The sequence below is a fragment of the Sminthopsis crassicaudata genome, chromosome 2, assembly GCF_048593235.1.
Source record: "Sminthopsis crassicaudata isolate SCR6 chromosome 2, ASM4859323v1, whole genome shotgun sequence".
Taxonomy (NCBI): domain Eukaryota; kingdom Metazoa; phylum Chordata; class Mammalia; order Dasyuromorphia; family Dasyuridae; genus Sminthopsis; species Sminthopsis crassicaudata.
In genome coordinates this window covers 122292279-122309026 of record NC_133618.1, presented here as the reverse complement: position 1 = coordinate 122309026, position 16748 = coordinate 122292279, and the positions used below count along the sequence as shown (strand labels likewise).

General features: G+C 34.6%; 1 protein-coding gene across 1 annotated transcript in view; it reads right to left on the bottom strand.

The window, feature by feature from the left end:
• The window catches only part of GKN2 (gastrokine 2), a 60640-nt gene that overhangs the window by 27715 nt on the left and 16177 nt on the right, over positions 1-16748 (bottom strand). The gene's annotated exons all lie outside the window — the stretch shown is intronic.

The following is a 16748-nucleotide window of genomic DNA, read 5'->3' as shown; positions in this document are numbered from 1 at the left end:
CTACCATTTAGAAAACAATTGTTGGGGCAATATAGTGGAAAGAGTCAAAAGTACTGTGTTTCAAACCCTGTTAACTACAAGTATGTTTGGGGAAACTACTTCAAATAGCTCAGATTCCACATCTACAAATGAGGGGGTTGGGCTGGTTGTTTCTGAAGTTCCCCTTTCTCCCTCTTTCCCCAGCTCCTCAATACTATGATCACTTCTTGAATAGCTTAGAATAAAAGAGGTATGACTTTGCCTCCAGACCCCAGTAAGATCTAAGGAGCAGTACCTGGGCTGAAAGTCAAACTTTTAACTTTTGAATTCTTTCCAGGGCATTCTTCACAATATTCCATGTGATCTTGGGGTATAAATGAATGTTTTTACAAAGAGAATGGTCAGAAAGGTGTCCAATTTTTGAACTGATAATCATCTCAATCCAGTCATGTTTCTTAAAAAAGCCCCTTTTTCTCCATCCTAGAGTCAGGAAAACCTGAATTCAAATCCAGCCTCAGATCCTTACTAAGTAAGTGTTTGATTCTGGGCAAGTCACCTAACTCTGTCTGTTTCAGTTTTCTCATCAGCAAAATGAGCTAGAGAAAGAAATGGCAAATCACTCAAGTATCTTTGCACAGAAAACCCCAAATTGGGTCATAAAGAGTCCAACATGAGTGAAACGAATGAACAATAATTACAACCACCACCATTCTGGAAGAAGCTGGGGTGGGAGATGGGGGAGGTAGATTATTACCATGTTAATCTGAATGTCTAGAAGACTGGCCAACTAGAGGAAGGCAAGCAGGATGATGAAGGGATGGGAGAACACAACTATAGCTAATGATTTCAGTGTATGGCGGAAGCGACACACTCAAATGAAAATTTTCATTCAAATAAAAGAAATTAAGGCAAACTTAGTTGGGAAGGAAAAAATCCTAGGATAATACCCGTCCATGGTGAAGGGATAGAGAACTGGATCATTAGTTCAGGGACTGGGGCAATTTAAGGCAGCTGCTGGAGAGCAAAGACAGGCAGTCAGTCAACAAGCATTTATCAAGTATTTACTATGTGCCAGACACTCTGCTAACCTGGGAGTACTGATGAAAGCAAAAAAAAGAAACTTTGACCTCGAGGAGCTTACAAGTAGTAGAGGAAGCAGAAAAAGCTTGGGCAAGACTATATCCACATAGGGTGTGGAGAATAGTGGAGAAAGAAGTCTGGAGAGTCAGGACCAGAACCTTGAAAGAAATAAATGAGTTATCAGGAATACAGAGAGCTCACATGAAGTTCATCATCATGAAGAGAAATTTAATTATCTGTGCAAAGCCCTGATTACCTTACCTTAGTTACAGCTTTGCTAGAGACCACACCTTATAAGACTACTGAAAAGATTGTTTTAGGGTGATAGAGATAAGAATTAAGGGAAACATGATTCCTGACTTTAATTATTTAAAGATATTTCATGTAGAAGAGGGATTTAACTTTTTCTTTTTTTCTTGATTTAAAGGAGAAAACTAGGACTAGTGGATAGGAAAGATAAATATTAATTCAACATAAAGAAAAATTAAATATAGATATTCAAAAGTGAAATTATCTGCTCTAGAAGCTCTCCATTATTATAGGGTTTCAAGGGGAGGTTGCCCAAGTACTCATTAGGAATATTATATAGGGGATTTCTGGTCAGGTATGGGGTGGATTTGATAAATCCAAGGTCCCTTCTAGCTTTGATTTTCTATGTTCTGAACATGTAGAAAGAATAGCTAATATTGAATGCTGCCTTGCTGCCTACTCCTTCCTCAAATCCCATACTTATTGGCTTCCATCCCCTTCACTTTGTTGAAACTGTCAGGATTATCAATGATTCTCTGGTTGCCAAATCCAATGATTTCTCATTGGTCATTGTCTTTGGCCTCTCTACAATCCTCTACATTGTTTACTATATCTTCTTTTTTGAAAATATTTCTTCTCTTGGCTTTGATGACACTGCTTTCCAGACATAAATCTAATGACCTATTTATTGTGCATCTCCAGATGGATTATGTTCCAATCAGCATTTCTAACTCTATGTGCCTAATCCAAACCAAATGAGATTGTAAAGCTTCAAGATGTCAGGGAACATGTATTGCTTATTTTTTTTGCACACAGGAAGCAACCAACTAATCAACAAGTGTTTATAAAGTGCTTTCTATGTGCCAAACATTTTGCTAAATGAGAGTCTTCAACCTTAACGGTTGAAATTTAAATTTTTCTTTTCTCCCTAATTTCTTTCTTTTCATTAGTGGTCACACTATCTTTTCAGAAAGTTTTTCATCAAAACTTTAGAATATTCCTTAGCTTTTTTGTTTTCCTTTGCTTCTTATCTTTTTTTTCTTCCTTATTCTATCCTTTCCTCCCTCAACATCTCTCTATCCTTGATTATTCCTAACCACTCCCATTGCAATTTTAAACACACATACACATATTATATGTTCTTGATATATATATATATATATATATATATATATACATATGTATGTATACATATTATACATATTACTGATATTTTCTATGGACATATCAGTTGCTTTCAGGAATGTGCTGGAGTTTGGAGCTGGAATGGATTTGGAGAACTAATTGTTAAATTTTAAGTGCCACTATTTACACCTTAGAATTGACAAATGCTTTATATTAGAGTTTGATTGATCATTTTTCTGATTGATTAGAATTAAGAAAGTAATACAGAAAATAGATCAAACTTTAAAGTGTATCATGCATGCCTTTTTTCCTGGCGAGTTGGTTGTTATACATTGACCAAAACATTCTTGGTCACTTTTTAATAAAGACTAGCTCCTTCCCTGCCCATCCCTTCATCTTACCACAGTATCTTCCTTTACAAAAATCAGTGGAGCAAAATTCTCTAATTCAATAATCTAATGGAATATGAAATATTTTGCTTTTATATATATATTACAATTTAATAAAAATGAAAAAGTTATGTCTGGGAGTCAGAAATTTATTTCAGTTCTAGAACCAATTATCCCATTAGTCTCTTGGGCAAGGCCCATTTTCCTGGATGTCAGATTCTTATTTTATAAAGTAAGGAGGGTTGGCTAAATTAAGAGCTTCATACTCAAATAGAAACATTCATAGATTCCAGTGAGCCACATATTGATTTAGAAAAACACAAATTAACACTTTTTTTTTTCATTAAACTTCTCTCCATTTCATTTTAATCTGGTTCTGGAGGAGCTTTGATGTAACTTTTGGTCTGTGGGCTGCAAGTTTGACACTTCTGGGTTAGATCTAAATCTAAAATCACTTTCAGCTCTAAATTCCGTGATCCTTTAAGTCATATGACCTTTGGATCTTGTTTTTCTTCACATTTTCAATGTTTTCTTAATTTCATACCACAGCTCAATGTGTTTATTATCCAATACAATTTTAAAATGAATGGGGTAGGCGATAGGATTTAATATTGTTATTTTTGTGTCAGACACATTTTAATAATTAATATCTTCATTCATTATCATCAGTCTAAGAAAAAATGTATCAGCTGCCAGAATTCCCATAAGGAGCTAGGTGATACAGTGGATACAGAGGTACTTGTGTGACTGGGGGCTACTCATTTAACCTATCTGCCTCAGTTTATTTGCAAAATGTTAAGTTATTTTCACTTGTGTCCAATTCTACATGAGCGCATTTGGAGTTTTCTTGACAAAGATACTAGAATAGTTTCTCATTTCTTTCCCCAACTTATTTTACATTTCCCCCAACTCTCCTTTACATTTTACAGGAAATTGAGGCAAATAGGGTTAAGTAACATGCCCAAGGTCATACAACTGAAACCAGATTTTAATTCAGAAAGACTTATCTTCCTACTCCAGCCCTGGCACTCTTTCCACTATAATACCAAAATGCCCTATCTGTAAAATGGGAATATTAGCAACTAATGCCTATTTCCCAGAGTTGTGAGGATCAAATAAGATAAAATTTGTAAAGCACTCAGCATGCTATCTAGCACATAGAAAATACTTAAGAAATGCTTATTTCCTTCTTTCCACAAGAACTTGGGCAGCTTTGTTCCATGGGGCCCTTCTGCTCAGGATATCTCTACTTCCTGTCTCATTTCTTGACTGTACTTCCTACATCGCTCCACATCCTGGAGCTCCTCCCAATAAATTAATGTATTAATTAGTTACTTCAAGTATTTGTTTAAGGCATCAATCACAGAATACTTGGAAGCTATCCAAGTGCCATTTACTTATTTGATTTAGCCCTAAGAACTGTGAAACTCTTACATACTTACATATACATATGTGTATATTTACACTTCTACACAAAATGTGTAAATGCTTTCAGAAAGAGAATTTCTTGACACCTGTTAAGATAACTGCTGGTTTTTTTTTTTTTAGTTCTTTAAGGTTTACAATTTTTTTCCCATAATGTTATTATATTATAATAGGAGAAGCTACTGTTTGCTCCTATTTTATATAAACCATCTCCAAAGACTAATGCAGTTTAAGTTTATTAAAGCTTTATATTATTGGAGCACTAAGACTTTGGGGACACCCTCTCTATGGGGAAAATGAGCTTTTGATATGTAAAGTGATTTAGGTAAGGTTACTTCACCAGCTTGGTTACTGTTTTAAGGAAAAATATAATACTAATTTTGTGACTATAAAAAAGTTACTTCCTCTCTCTGTTTCCTCATCTGTTAAATGGGAATGCTAATCTCTGTCATTTGTGACAAATGGGGTTGTTGTAAGAATCAAATAAGATTGTGCATGTAACATGTTCTATAAAGTACTAAATATCAGCCCTCATTACAGCAGCAGCTGTAAATACCCAAATGGAACTGTAATCTCATTGATCAGGGAGTTCCCTCTAACAATGCAAATTGCATCCTAACATGCCTGCCTGTCCAGAATGGTTCTTTTCTATGTCATCTCAAAAGCCTCCACAGGAGGGTTTAGACATTGTGGGGATCTTTCTCTCTTTCTCCTGACATTATGGATGCATCATTGGAAACCCATAGCTTTCACCTGTCATCCACTCTCCTTTGAGAATTCATTCAACATTTTCAAAGAGATGGTTAGAAATAGACAATGATTATTGTAAAGAGGTTGAAGTTTTAATAGGGAAGTTACGGTATATTGATAACCTCTTAGAAGTCATGGAATTCAACAGAACCTGTCCTGGACTAAGAAGAGGCTTTGTCCAGGCAAGAGAAGGACTAAACCTAGAGAGCTTTACAATCCTTATTTTGGAGGTCGTCAGGAAATGGAGGGCACCCTTAGAGTCTGGAGACCTATTAGGTCTAGATCATCTACAGGAAGAAAAGGAAAGAAGAATAAAAGGAAGGAAGGAAAGAAAGAAGAAGGGAAGGAAGGCAAGAAGGGAAAAAATAGAAGGAAGGAAGGAAGAAAAGAGAGAAGGGAAGGAATGGCAGGAAAGAAAGGAAGGAAGGAAGGGAAGAAGGGAAGGAAGGAAACAATTCTTTATTAAGCATTTACTATGTACCAAATACTGAGTTAAGAGCTTTAAAAATGCTCTCTCATTTAATCCTCACAATAACTCTGTGAGATGCCTTTGATTATAGTTTTAATTTTATGGTTACCATTAAGGAAGTTGAAATAGAGGTTAAGTGACTTGACCAAGTTAACACAGTTTTTAAATATCTGAGGTTGGATTGGAACTCAGATATTCCCGATACAGTTCTTGCATTTTAATCACTGCACCATGAAGCTACCACCTCTACAAATTTAAAATATCTTAATGAAAGTACCAGAGACAAAGCGTGGTGTTTCAGTGGTAGTGAGGAGAATTATCATTCATGTCCCAAGTAAGCCCTTGACTATGGTGTATATACAATGTAATAAAACTAGGACCTAGAAAAGGAAAGGGATTATCTAGTATCACATAGCAAGGGAATAGCAAGTATTGTAATATAATTCTAATGACACAATATGTTTTCTTGTTTATTGTTGTTCAATTATTTCAGTGTGCTATGGGGATGTAATTGTACTGAAGTATTTAATTCCCAGTTGTCCTGGGAATTCCATCTCTGCTACAGCTCTCAGCCACAGTTCTCAGCCATAGATACAAGAGAAGATGCCAGATTTCAGGCTCCATCTCTGACCAGCCACATGGCCGTCCTGCCTCCTTCACTCCTCCACTAAGACCAAGGACTCGGGCTGATCCTGAGGTCCTTCAGAGAGCTAGTTTGGACATTACAAGTTCAGGTCTATTGGATTTTATGTTGTCCATAAGCACACACACACATTTCATATATATCCATCTTGTGGATGTAAAATCATCTTGCAAAAGTTTTTGTACATCTTCTGGTGTTTTGACCTTAGGGTAGAATCTCCACTTGCCATGATAAGCAGACCTGGATTAGCTTGGTGAAACAAACAATTTTTAGGGCCCTTTTTTCACACCAAGAGAGCAGTGTAGTCCTTAAAGAAAGAGTGCTGAAATACCCAGGGTACTGGAAAATACTATTGTTGCTTCAGTCCAGTGAGAAGATGACCCTATAGCCTGGGTCACCTGCATGAAGGATTGTGACTCTCATGATCAAAAATCTTTCTAAGGGGTGAAGACTCATCCAAGGTCAGAGAGTTAGTAGAAGTGCCTAGACTTGAATTCAGCAGGTCTTCTGACTCCAAGGACAATACTTTTTATATTATTATTCTTTATTACAATAATTACACTATTTCTCATGATTATCCCCTTCATTGGACAAAGATTGTTGAATGGAGATAGGCCACCAGATATGGGAAGAGAAACAATGAGGAATCTATGATCTCTTATTTGGAAGAACTAGTGGATATGTGCAAGAGAGGTGTGTGTATGTGTGTGTGTGTGTGTGTGTGTGTGTGTGTGTGTGTGTGTGCGTATTCCTGGAATCCTTTTTGAAAAAATTAATTTTTTTATGCTGTACTTAAACAAAACAGGAAATATTTTCACTTACACAATAGAACACAAAAAGGTTTCTCTATGAAACTATATTCTCTATATGAAACTAATTTCTACTTCATATAATTTGCTTTTTTAAAAAAGTACATAACAACAAGTTCAAATTTTTCCTGTTTGTGTTTCTTTTTGAACTTTATTTGGCACATTCAAAAACATTTCATTTTTGGGTATATCACTATTGCTAAGCTCCCTTCTGCACTCCATCCCACCCCCAATAAAAAACTGAGAGAATGGGAAAAAATTTCCTTGTAACAAATAAGGACACTCCAGGAAAACAATCTACACAGTGTTCCTGTCCAAAAATGTCTCTTTTTGTTCCTTGAGTCTATCACCTTTCTTCCAGGAAGTGGGAAACGGGTAAATTAATGGACAATTAGAGATGTGGTTGATTATCACATTGATTGGAGTTCATGAGTCTTTCAAAGTTATTTTCTTTACATTGTTATAAAGAAAAAATATACTGTTTCCCTTGTATAGATTATTCTTCTGGTTCTTCACATTTCATTTTGTATCAGTTCATATTACCCAAGCAATTGTCTCTCTCAATACTTCTTAAAGCACCATAATATTCCATTTCATTAATATAAGAATCACTTCACCCATTATCCAGTTGATTAGTTCAGGTATGTCCAACTCCTTGTGATTCTGTGGACTATACTGTTCATGGGATTTTCTTGGTAAAGACACTAGAGGTTTTTGCCATTACCTTATCTGACCTAATTCATAGATGAGGAAACTGAGACAAACAAAATTAATTGAATAGCTCATGGTCACACAGCTTCTATAGCTTTCTCAAAAGTATGTAGTTTCCTTGAGAATGAAGATTTTCTTAACTCTGAATTTCTATATCTGGCATTTACACAGCGTCTGTAATGAGGAAGATATTTAATAAAGCTTAGGATTGGATCTAGACTAAGAAAATCTAGGGACTATCAATATAATCTTATGGATTGATTGATCAATTGGTTGGTTAAAGATAGGTTAAAGAAACTGAGATTATTTAGCCTAGAGAAGAGTCTTAATGGAGCACTATTATATATTTTCAAGTATTTGAAAGGATATGATCAATCAATTAACCAACAAACATTTATTAAGTACCTACTGTGTCTTAGGCATTGTTCTAAATGCTGGGGATACAAATACAATAAGTTAAACAATTTTTACTCCACCAAAACTAAAATCTTATTGAGGAAAAAAACACATATGAGTATATAAGGAATAAATATGAAGGAAATAAGTTCAAAGTAAGTAAATACAAGATTGTTTGAGAAGAAAAGATACTCAGAGTTGAGGGGATCAGCAACATCTTCACATAGGAGAAGCGTTTTGAATGAAAGAGAGTATTTCTTGGGGCAGAAATAAGGAGGGAGTGCATTCCTGGCATGGGAGACATTCAATAGTAAGCCAGGCAAGAGACAAGAGTATCAAGGTGAGGCATAGGATGAAGGCTAGTTTGGCTAGATCATAGAGTGCAAGGGAAAGAGTAATATATAATAAGGCTGGAAAGATAGGTTGGGGTAAGATTGCAAAAGACTTTAAATCTAAACAGAGGAATTTATCTTTTATAGAAACAATAAGCAATTGAAGTTTATTGAGCAAGGTAATAACATGACCTTGTGGAATAATAAATAACATTGACACTAAAGTAGACATAGGATTGATGAGAGCATGGTACAAAAAGGCAAAAGCAATTTTAATGTAGAAAGAAAAATCTAGTAATTGGAGATGTCAAAAAAGTGAGTAGATCAAATTGCCTGAGGATAGAAGGAGTTGTCTGTGCTCAGAAGTCTTGGAGTAAAAACTGGATGAGAACTTGTTAGGAATAATGATGTAGGGGAAATTTTTTGAGCAGGTGTGGATTAGATCAAATAGCTACTGAGACTTTACCAACTCTGAAATCCTTCATTTTAACGACCTATGTCTTTCTAGACACCTTATTGTATTGGGAAAGAAATTCACCCATAAACAAGGTATTTGAATTAAATAACTTCTAAGGGTCCTACTAACTCTGATATACTATGAATTTGTGAAATATGTGATATGAAATTTATGAGAATTTAAGTATTTAAGGTCACAGCAGTTTGATTCCTAACCATAACTCATTTAGGATCTTAAAAAGCTTTATAAAGGCACTGAGTTTACAAAATGCTTGCCAGTGTTGTGTTTGGCTTCAAGAAGTTTATTTGGCTCTTCATTAAAGCTTTTGTTCCAGAATCCCAGATGTCTTCATGGGTATTTATGTAGTCAGCATTTTAGATGATAAAAGCTAAATAAGTTCACACACATAAAAAAATCAGAACTTTGCCCAAAAATAAAAAAAAAAACATATACATGAAAAACACTGCATATTTCATAGAAAGGTAGCCATTTTGTTCATGTATTTTTCATCCTTTTATAAAAATATAAATTATAAGATATTCCATATGGTTTCATTATATGGAACATCCTGTCTATTAATTATAACTGCATTAATGATTACAAATTCCACAGGTCCTCTTTTCTCTGTAGCTGACTAAATAAATATAGATATATTTAAGACAGTATAGATATAGTCAAGAACCAGATCTAGGATGAAAGAATAGATACAGAAGTAATTTGGTGAAAGGAAATAAAGTTGAAACAGATTCATTATAGCCTGAAATATTTTCCTAAGGGAAGTGTTGAAAGCCCCATGGTGGGAGTCATTTTGAGCAAGAATGGCTCCACAGGATGATGGAATAAGGTTTATATTTCCAGGAAAGTGATTTTAAAGGTCTGAGTCAAGTTTTTTGCCTTTATCTTCAGGCAAAATTTTTGTTCAGAATGCCTCAGTAACCATTAAAGAAACTAGAATAAGTTCTTAATTCACTCTAAGTAGTTCTCTGTTGGGTTATGCAAAATTATGTCACCTATAAAAAGATTCTTTAAAAAATCTTTCACTGATAAAGATCTTCTTAGAGTGCCTTAGCAGATGGTTTTATGAGTTGCTATGGCTGAAAAGATTTATCACATATATCAAAGAATCATGGGATCATAGATAACTCTATTAAAAACTTCAGGTATCATGGGAGACAGCATAGTACAATGAGAAGTATATTTACCTTTTTGGGTTCAAATACTTTTCTGACCTTTACTAGCTTATAAGAACATGAGCAAGAAACTTCAGCCTGCTATGTTTCATATCTGTAAAATGAGGATAATAATATTTGCATTACATACATTACAGAGTTGTTTTTGAGATAATGTGTAGAAAACACTTTGCAAACCTTAAATTGCTATGGTTGAGACAGCTGTAATTATTATTTTTATCTAGAAATAATTATAGTAGGACCTTCCAAAGCTTATACCTTGTTTTCATGGTCTTCAAAAATCCCAGGTCTTGGGAAACATCAGTGTAGGGTTTTATTGGTATTTTGCCCCATTATAGAAATTGAAAGGGATTGGCCAAAATCATCAATCTATATGTACTCTTCAGTGATACAGATCACAACTCATCCATTCCTACCCATTTTGATGGGGATTTGGAGGTGAGACGGTAGCCTCACTCAATGTGAGAGCTGTCTTCCTTTCCTTTCTTTTTGATATGGTAATAATTTCAATGGCCTCTTCTCATAGTCATCCCTTACTCTTACATGAAATGCCCATTTTATCTAACATCTATCTCTTTAATTTTTTATTGAATTTTTTTATTTTCAAAATTTTGCAAGGATAACTTTTCAACATTGACCCTTGCAAAACTCTGTTCCAATTTTCCTCCCTTTTCCCACCCCTCCCCTAGAATTCATGTAATCCAATATGTGTTAAACATTGTAAAAATATATGTTAAATCCAATATAGGCATATATATTTATACAATTATCTTGCTGCACAAGAAAAATCAGATCAAAAAGGGAAAAATGAGAAAGAAAATAAAATTCAAGAAAGCCACAACAAAAAGAATGAAAATGCTATGTTGTAATCCACCCTCAGTTTCCAAAATTCTCTCTCTGGGTGTTGATGGCTCTCTTCATTAGAAGATTATTGGAAGTGGCCTGAATCATCTCATTGTTGGAAAGAGCCACATCCATCAGGATTGATCATTGTATAATCTTGTTGTTACTGTGTACAATGATCTCCTGCCTCTCTACAATCATCCTGCTGGTCATTTCTTACAGAACAATAATATTCCATAGCATTCATATACCACAATTTATTCAACTCCAACTAATGGGCATCAACTCAGTCTCCAGTTTTTAGCCACTACAAAAAGAGCTGCCACAAACATTTTTGCACATATGGGTCCTTTTCCTTCCTTTAAGATCTCTTTGGGATATAAGCCCAGTAGAAACACTGCTGGACCAAAGGATATGCACAGTTTGATAGCTTTTTGCTCATAGTTCCAAACTGTTCTCCAGAATGCTTGGATTTGTTATGTCCCAGTTTTCCCACATCCCCTCCAACATTCATCCTTGTCTTTTCCTGTCATCTTAGACAATCTGAGAGGTGTGTACTAGTACCTCAGAGTGTCTTAATTTGCGTTTCTCTGATCAATAATTAGTTAGAGCCCCTTTTCATATGACTAGAAATGGTTTCAATTTCTTCATCTGAAAATTGTATGTTCATATCCCTTTATCATTTATCAATTGGAAAATGGTTTGAATTCTTATAAATTAGAGTCAATTCTCTATATATTTTAGTAGAAATGAGGCCTTTATCAGAACTCTCGACTATAAAAATGTTTCCCCAGTTTTTCTTCCCTTCTAATCTTGTCTGTATTTGCTTTGTTTGTACAAAAACTTTTTAATTGAATATAATCAAAATTATCTATTTTGTGTTCAGTAATGATCTCCAGTTCTTCTTTCATCTCGAATTCCTTTCTTCCCCACAGATCTGACAGGTAAACTATCCTATGTTCTTCTAATTTGCTTATAACATCATTCACTAGAACATCTATCTCTTTATGATATTCCTTATTCTGATTCTGTTTCATAGTTGCTTATTGTGTATTGTAGGTTACTCATAATTCCCATATGCCCTCTGATTGATACTAACTTTAAATTAGCCAGAAACTGTAGTGTTTCATGACTCAAAATCATATAGGCAGAGATCATACTGATGTTAAATCAATGGGTCTTTGTTTCAGGAAGAAGTTGAGAGTACTTAGAGGCATTCTTCAATTTCCTGAAGGTTACCATACAGCCCCTTCTCTCCTCTTTTAATTCATTCTTCATTCACAATATATAGCTAAGATGTATACTGCTGATATATTGTATAGGTTGTTCAACTAATTACATGATATGATCTGGAATTTTCCATATAACTTTTTATTTTTCAAAGTAGCCTGACTTGGTTTCAACTTCATGGGACTGCAATGCCACATATTCTACTTCACCTTTTAGCTTCTTAAAAAAAAAAACCACAAAAAACAAAAAACTATCTTCTCCCCCTTAGATTCCCCTCCTTGAGGGAAAGGACTGTTTTTCTTTTTTCTTATTTATATCCTCAGCATTTAGCACATTGAATGGTACATAATAGTTTCTTTTAAGTTCAATAGTTTCAGTTTTGTCTGACATTCTGTAACCTCATTTGGGATGTTCTCGGCAAAGATACTAGATACAAAGATACCCTTCTCCAGCTCATTTTATAAATCAGAAAACTAAGGCAAATAGGGTTAAGTGACATGCTCAGCCTCACATAGCTAGTAAATATCTGAAGCCAGATTTGAACACAGGAAGATGAATCTTCCTAACTTTAGACCTGACACTCTTTACACTGTGACACCTACCTACTCCAAGAAACTGCCTAATAAATGTTAATTGAATCAAAATTAAATAGATAATAAGTATCTTTTATTCATGTGGTTTTTCTTGTGTGGATTGTTAGACCAAACTTTGTAATTAAGAAAGATTATAGAAAATAACAATAGAGATTATATAATCATCAGATCATAAATTTAGAGCTGGAAGAAACTTCAGAAGGCATCTTGTCCATCTCTTATTTTTTAATAAAACTTAGAAGAGTAAAAGGACTTGTTCAAGATCACATAATGTTAATGATACAGCTTGGGCAAGGAGGCAGGATTTGTGGCTTTTAATTCTATGTCATAAAATATAACAAAACAAAACAAAAGAAAGGGGGCAGCTAGATGGCACAGTGGATCAAGCACTAGGCCTGGAGTCAGGAGTTCAAATGTGGCCCCAGACATTTAACACTTCTTAGCTTTGCAATCCTTAATGCCAGTTGCCTCATTAAAACAAAACAAAAAAGTTCAAATTGATATAGTTATGTTATAAACATGAAACCCACTAAAAGATAGCCTACACAATACTTAGACACCAATGTCTTGTAGTTGTTCCACAAATACTATATTTCTCATTAAAGATAGGATGCTCAGAGATGTACTCCCAGGATTTGGTAAAGATTATTCCCACCCCAAAATGCAGCCATATTCACCTGCATCTTCCTTAATAACTAAATCTTCTTCCAAAGTGATTTTCCAAAAGTGCCTCAGTTACCACATTATTCATACTCAATAAACTCCAGAGGTTGCCTATCACCAAAGTTCAAATAAAATTCTCTCTTTGACATTCAAGACCTTTTAGAGTCTACCTTTCACTCCTCATGACTTATATAGTCTTCTTATACCTTATTTCTTGGCACATATTCTTCAATCCAGTGACACAAGACACCTTTATGGTCTATGAAAAAAAATTGTTCCATCTCTTATCTCTAGACATTTTCTCTGGAATATCCCCCATGCTATGGAGAATGTTTTCCCTCTTCATCCCTGGCTATTGACTTCTCTGGCTTCCTTCAGGTTGTAAGTAAAATCTCATATTCTACATGAAGACTTTCTCAACCACTTTTAATTCTAGTAATTTCCTTCTGTTAATCAATTTTTATTTACCTCATATATGACATGTATGTACAAGTTATTTTCATACTGTCTCCCCCATTAGAATGTGAGCTCTTTGAGAACGGAGACTGTCTTTTGCCTTTTTGTGTCCTACTGTTTTTCCCCAGATACCATGTGCTTGACAATAGTATTTACTTAATAAGTGCCTATTGACTGACTGATTCATATTGGAATTAGCTGCCTTATGAAATAACAAGTTACTCCTTATTGGAGAAAGTCAAATGTTTGATTACTGCTTGTTAGGTATATTGTAGAGGGGATATGCTTTACAATTTTTATAGTCTTTGATTCCATAAAACTAATCTTGCCTTGAGAATTTTTTGAAAATTTTATAATCTTCACTGGAGTTAAAGAGAGTTATAGATCTAGGATTTTGATCCACTGCTATTATTTTAATTTATTTTAAAAATTTACAAATGGGATTTCAGGGATTAAGATAAAAATAGATGAAGAATAATCTGAAGAACCAGATTTCTTTGTTTGTACAAATCAGATTGTTTAAATTCTGGGTTATCATTTAGTGGCACATGGGAGTCATTTATAAGATTTTAATAACCTCTATAAAAAAGCTGAAATAGTCATTTGGCCACCAGGTGTCATTGCTGAGTAATTTCATTCAAATGACATTTTTTTTTTTAACTCTTGTCAATGATCAAACTATAGCTAGATTCTGATTAATGAGAATAAAGAATTACCTTGAAGTGGTAGCATTATTTGAATTTTCACTGCATAGTTTCACTGAATTGGAACCAATGACCATATTTTATGTAATTATAACTTCAATTAGTGTGCATTTGTATAATTATATCTAATATTCATATATCTCTTTAAGGTTGCAAAGCATTGTAAATATATTATCTTATTTAATCACAAGACCACTTCAGAGATGCAATTTCAACACTAATCAAGACCTAGTTGTACCTCAAAAAGTCAGTTTCTGAGTCAGAGTTCAAATCTAAAATACTATATAATATAATAGTCTAATTGACCATTATGAAGAACTGTATTTTTATTAAATGGTCCATTTATATTCAGTACATTTATATTCCTATTGCCAACAACATAAAGAATAATTGGCGGGATTAAGCAAAACTAGGGGCAGAGAAGCATAATGGAAGACCTCTGTTCCAGAATTGGGAAGCACAGGATATAGTCCTGGTTTTTCTGTATCTTCTATCTCCAAAGTCACAAAGAACCTTCTAATCACCAAATACAAGGGCTCTTTGTCACTCTTAATTCTCTTTGACCTTTCTGAAACATTTGATAGGGACACCCAGATAATCAATAAAAATTAATTGTTTACTATGTGCAGATTACTGAATTAATCACTAAGTCTACAAAGAAAGGCAGAAATAGTCCCTACTCTTGAAATAATGGGCAACTAGGTGGCTCAGTGGATAGAGTGCCAAGCCTGGGATCGGAAGACCTAAATTCCATTTCTGACTCAAATATTTGCTGTGTGACTCTGGGCAATCCATTTAGCCCTGTTTGTCTCAGTTTTCCTCATAAGTAAAATAGACTGGAGAAGAAAATGGCAAACCACGTTAGTATCTTTGCCAAAAAAAACCAAAAAGTCATCCCAAAGAGTAACACAGCCCCGAAATGACTGAATAATAAAATTCTTGAGATAAATATAAGATGAATAGGATATATATCTATGTATCTATCTAAAAGATTAATTTAGGGTAGATAGGAAGTGACCTCAAAAGTAATTTGAGAGACTAGGAGAGGCCTCCTGAGTCTTGAAGAAAGCTAGAAGACCTAAGAGACAGAGGTGAAGGCAGAGCATTTCAGGTATGGAGGTCAAGCAATGCAAAAACACAGGTAAAAATGGGAGTTGGGATGTCACGTGAGGATCAACAAGCCATCAGTATGTCTGGATCACAGAATGCCTGGAGTGAAATAAAAGGTAAGACTGAAAAGATAAGAAAGGGCTAGGTTATGAAGATTTTCAAATGCCAAATTGAAAATGTCATATTTGATCTTGGAAATAACAGAACCACTGGAGCTCTTTGAGAAAAGGAGAGGATATGGTCAGATTTACACTTTAGGAAAAATACTTTGGAAGAAGCTGGGGATTGATTAGAGAAAGATGAGTTTTGAGAATGAGACAAGTTAAAAGGCTTTTGTAATATTTAAGGATAGAAGTAATGAGAGAGGGTCAGTAGTAGGGTGGCAACTGTGTGAGAAAAGTGAAAGGGAGAGATATAAATAAAAGATAAATAGAGATAAATAAAAGAGATGTGAAGGAAAACAAGACTTGGCAATAGATTGACTATGTGGAGAGAATGAGAATGAGGAGTAGAAGATGAGATCAAAATAGAGGATCTATGTCATCAGTTACTTTTGATAGTCTTTGAATATTGAAAAAAAGAAGAGGGTTTGGGAGGGAGAAATGAGTTCTGTTTTAGACATGTTAAATTTGAGATGTCTGTAGGATATCCAATTGAAGATATTCAAAAGATAGTTGGTGATGCAGAACTGAAGCTCAGTAGATAGACTGGGAATGTCTGGGAATCATCTGTTTAGAAATGATAATTAAGCTGATGAAAGCTGAGAAGATTAGCAACAAAAAAGAGTCTAGGGCCAGGAAACAGCCTTAAGGTACAGCCAAGGTTAATGGTTGTAATGCAGATGAAGAATTAGTGAGGGACCATAACAAATGAACATTGAGGAGTGGAGGAGAAACCAGAAAGAGCAGTGCCATGAATACCTAGAGGAAAGAATGTTCAGGAAATAGTGATCAACAGGGTCAATTTCTCCAGAGAACTTAAAGAGGAACAAGATTTTAAAATTAAGAGATCTTTGTTAAGTATGGAGAGAATTGTTTTATTTGAATGATGAAATCAGAGACCAGATTAGAGAGGATTTAGCAGAGAATGAGAAGAAAGGAAGTGGAGATACCAAAAGTAGATGGCTTTGCAAGAAGTTTAACCAC